Raw genomic sequence first — 5,311 nt, 5'->3', positions numbered from 1 at the left:
CACCGGAGAGGTACCCCACTATCTATATTGGGGTTCAAGGTGCGGGCGGGGGGCCTAGAGGGCTGGCCGGGGCGGCGGTGGGAAGTTGTTTCGGGGCGGCGAGGCGGCGCTGGGGCCGGAGGTTCGGCCGGTGGTGGCTGGCGGCTCAGGGGGGTGCAGGTTGAAGATGAACTGCAGGCCCTCCCTAAACTACATGTCTAGTGCCTCTCTGCTACCATTGCGTTCAGTTTTGACAGTAACATTCAGATTCCACAGTAAATTTTAGTTTCGACAGTTAAGTTCAGAGTCAACAATTTTTGCCTCATCTGTTGTAGTCAGGTGGTTTTTGGTGATCTAAATTTTACATCAATTTTACATCATCTATTGGAGATGCTATTAGAATCCCACTTGAGATTGACGATGTAAGTCTTGTGCTGCTTCAGCCTTGACATCTTACGGCTCACCGGAGCTGCTCCGACGACAGAAGGATCCATCATAATAGAGCAGTGCCCTGGACGCTGTCTACAAATTCCTCAGATCTTCCTACACACCTCCGACAGCTACCTCTGCCTCAACTGCTTCAGCGACCAACCCAATGATCCTGAGGTCTACACGGCTACGGCAAAGAGGTTGTACACTTGTTGCATCACCTATTACTATACATTCATGTCGATCCATTAGCGCTATTTTGGTTCAACGTAAAAACAAGCAATAGGGAATTTTCCAATGGCACTCTACTATTCAATTATTCATGCATTTTGTTGAAAGGAATGAAGCAAAACATCCACCTGGACCTACTTTTCAAAATCCTATGCATGAAAACAAGAGCAAGTGCACTAGTGGAAGAATAACATTCTAACTTGAGTCAGGTCCAAATTAATGTTCAAACTTGAGCTTTAAATTAGTTGTGGGGCACATATCGAGGCAACAATGAATAGTATGTCTATCTAATATCTGGTTCACCTAGGGTATGCCTATGTTGTTCATCTTGGGTGGGAAACAAATAGTAAAGCAATCATCATCTGTATTTTTATTAAATTAAAGCAATCATCAGCCTGCTATCATTATTTTTGGATCCATCCACTGGTTTTTACCATCACTCTAAATTTTTGCATGCTCTCCTTACATAATCTCACCATATATTTTTTGTATGCATGTCAGATATTGTACACAGTCTTGCTGAACATGTAGAGAAAAAGAGAAGAGTTTTGTGCGGCAATACAATGTCATGCAGACATCGCTCCATGGTGGGTTCAATGGCAAACCATCCCCACCCCTCTCCAGATTGTAATCCAGAGGAAAATATCCGTTCTGAGGCAGATTCAGACGCCGCTGACCACTCCTATTTACCCCAAGGTGTTTGCTCTACCTTGGCATGATGATGTTAGTCATATCATGCATATGTTGTCTTGCAGTGCCTACTTTTGACATCATATATGTCATCTGCTTAGTTTAGACATGTTCTGTAATGCCACCTGTTTAGTTTCTATATCATATATGGGAATTATGCAGTCTCATGTCTTTTAGCCAGCCATGATATATGTGAAATGTGCAATGCCATCCTGTTTAACCAGGCATCATATATTTGAATGATATCTTGCCCATCCTTTTCTTCATTACATTTACATTTGTCGACAATGTTTGTACATTAAACTACTCTTCCTGTGAATCAGCCATTTGGGTGGGAGATGGAAAAATCTGGACTGAAAACAAGGCCTTCAGAGCAGACAGTGCTACCTGTCGAAGCAGATCTCTTGTTGGGTCCTGATAGCTCCTAAGAGATGGATTCAAAGACAGATGACTAGTCCTATTCCCCCACCGAGGTGTATGCTCTAACTTGGCACGGTTATACTGCTCATATCATGCATATGGTGTCTTCCATTGCATAGTTTAGACATCATATACACAATATTCAACACCATGTTCTTAGTTCAGACATCATACCGAATGCCCTCTGTTTAGCATATAAATCGCATATGTGAATTAAATGATGTGATCCTGATTACTTAGATAACATGTAGGTGAATTATGTCATGTGATCATGTTTAGTTATTCATCATATCTTTGTATTATGTTATGCTATGATATCCAGTTTAGATAGACATCATATATGTGAAATTATGTCATGCTATCCGTTTTAAGTAAACAATATACATGTCAACTAGTTCATGCCCTCTTTTTTCCACACTATCTATTGCATCTGTCTCTCATACAATGTCTGTACATTCAACTATGTTTCCTGTTTATCAGCCATTTGAATTGGAGCGGGTGATGCCAGTATCTAGTGGACTAAAAACACGGTCTTCAAATAAAACAGTGCTACCACTTGGTGGAGATAGCACCCCGGTTGTACATGCACAAGAACCAGCCCTACCACACATAACCCAAACTCTCGCATATTGTACCCCTACTGCGATGGACAGAGAACCAGCTTCACCCAATCTAACCCCAACCTCAGCCGATAGTAACCCAGTTCCTGTTGACACAGCACCATCTCCACCACAGAGCTCCCAAACAAGAGCAGTTAGTAAGGCAGCTCCAGTGCCCAAAGGGCCAGTACTATCACGGAGAACCCTAACTCCACCAGTTAGTAGGCCTATTCCTGTGGAGGAAGCACAACCAGCTAGTCGTAGTTTAGCATCTATCGCATTTGATGTTGTTAAATCGTATGTGCGCATCTTCCCATCTTGGAAATATTATACTGGAGATGAAGGAAAATGCCAGTTGCAGGTGTTTGTCCAGGAGTTATGTGTAAGTAATGTTATTCATGGCAATTACTTTGCTTTGTCCCATACATCCTACCTCCATGATGGTTATAATACAACAAATTTTCCCATTTTTCTCTATAGAGAAGGACCGATTTGGAAACTCAGGATGAGGTAACCTGTGCTAATACCTCTGCTATCTTCAAGAATGCTTGGTGGCAGTATCAGAATTACCTGAAGAAAACATACTTCACCTGCAAAGAAACTCATCAAATTCCCATACGTTCTCCTGAGACACATTTACTGGATGATGAATGAGAACGCCTTGTTCTCTACTGGTCCCGAACCAAGAATGTGGTAAGGTCTATGAGCTCATTTTCTATTTTTAAGTATTATATTCTTGCATCTTACTGTACTCTGTTCATGTATAACAAGTGCCTAAACCTGAAGAACAACTGTTCTAATTTAAGATTCCATTGCTATCAGAGTTCAAAAAAGCTCTAGGCATTAATTGTGTGTTTTGCCACCGCCTTGCGCTTTACTGACCAAAGCGCATGCTTATGCACAGTTATGAACAGATTAAGCGTAGTTATGCGCAATGCATTTTGCCAGCGCCTAGAGCCTAGACGCGCTTAAGGGCTCGCTTAGGCGCGCCTTTTTTAACTATGATTGCTTTGCTCTTGTATCACTGTATTTACTCATACAAACTTATTTTTAAATTGAAGGATCCAATCGAAACTCTAATGGCACAACAGGTATGTTCACGCGTGTTTCTTTAACAGGTTTGCTCTTATCAATAGCTCTGTTGATTTCAATTTCAATTGTGTATACAGTTGACTTTCATATCATGCACAATAATAGCATCACAACAGAGCCAATAGTATTGTTGTACATGTAGACCCGTGATACCCATCTCAAATCTTGTTGTGCCGTGTAGTTTCCCATGCTTTGTATTCTTTCACTGCTGCTTTGTCTTGAACTGATATGATTTGAATCGTGTCTCTATTTTTATTTGGCAAGACAATGCAGTGACCATAGGACATAGATATATGTTTGTTTGATGCTTTTATTATGTACTAGTACTTGGCAATAGACGAGTTAGTAGTTTAATCCTATCCACCTGACTAATGAACTGGTTCATCGAAATGAGTTTCATATACTAGTACATGGTAAACTTCTTATGTGTCTGCTTGTTTCTTCTTTTAGAATGCTGACAGAATATTGGGGAAGGGTGCCTTATTAATCAATGGTAAAGGAAGTAATGCAGATAAGGTTCAGGATAGTGACACATCCTTGTTGGTCTCCAACAAAGCTGATAAAACAGCTAAGAAATACTATCTTGAAGACAGTGAGACAACCCCAAAGTCATGTCTTGGTTTAGTGTTCGAGTTACTGGCCACTACCGCTTGCACAAGCTATTCAAACTCACTCTCTGAAGTAGTTCGGTTTCTTGAGTCTCAACTACAAGCTGAAAGACATCGATCAGCTGTGCTGCGACAAGAAGCGGAAGGACTGCAGAAGTCCCTGGAGCATTCAGATGCATACTTTCTGGTGCAACAGCAAGCGTTTGAGGATTTTAGCGCCAAACAGGACAAAGCTAATAAGCTTGCTAAGCTTATTGCCAGCATGGTGGATACCCATGATAACGTTTCTTGAGCACTTCTGAAGTTGTTTCAGTTATGCTCTTGTTTTGCTGCCGCATTTATTTGCACTAGTGGCCAATTTTGATGGCCAGTGTATGTAATATGCTTCTTTGTTCGCTATATTTGCACTGGTGGCGAACTTTGATGCCCAGTGGATGTAATATGTGTAATAGCGGTAATAGACTAGCGTTAATTGCTTGCTTATTTATTTCCTTATTGTCTTGTTTAGTTGTTTGCTTGTACACTAGTGGAGAACCGGGCTTTAGCGCCGGTTCGTGAGGGCCTTTAGTGCCGGTTCCAAAACCGGCACTAAAGAGTGGAGACTAAAGCCCCCCCCCCCCTTTACTACTGGTTGGGCACGAACCGGCGCTAAAATGCCACCACGTGGCACGAGCCAAGCCCGGGTGCTGGTAGACTATTAGTACCGGTTGGTAACACCAACCGGTACTAAATGTTTATGGGGGGTGGTTTTATTTCTTATTTTCCATTAATTTTGTGTTTTCCATTTAATCTTTTTGTTTGCTGGTATTTTACGATACTACATATTGTACACGTTATGCATATATATAAATAGATTTTCTCATAGAACCGCATATATATATACATATATATATATATCATCGAATGTCTCACAACCAACACCATTAATTTTTCACACATACACATGTATATATATATATATATATATATATATATATATATATATATAATTTCTCTTACATGTTGCCTTGGTGCCTTCGGAGCATGATGACAAGTGGTTCATGGGAGCAGTAGCGGGTAATAGTATTCTCCTTTGGGATCTATGACCTGGTCGAGCAAAAATCCCGCTATTTCCTCTTGAAGTGCTAGTATGCAGTCCGTTGGTAGGAGCTGCTCCCGCACCTCTCTGAACTGTTAAGAAGGAGATCAATATGCATGTGCATTAGTTGTGTGACTAGATATCGATAATGGTGTGAATAGTGTTATGAAAAACGTACCCAGTCC

This window comes from Triticum aestivum, chromosome 3B, assembly GCF_018294505.1.
Source record: "Triticum aestivum cultivar Chinese Spring chromosome 3B, IWGSC CS RefSeq v2.1, whole genome shotgun sequence".
Lineage (NCBI taxonomy): Eukaryota > Viridiplantae > Streptophyta > Magnoliopsida > Poales > Poaceae > Triticum > Triticum aestivum.
The sequence above is the reverse complement of the archived record's forward strand: the minus strand, read 5'-3'. Positions refer to the sequence as shown.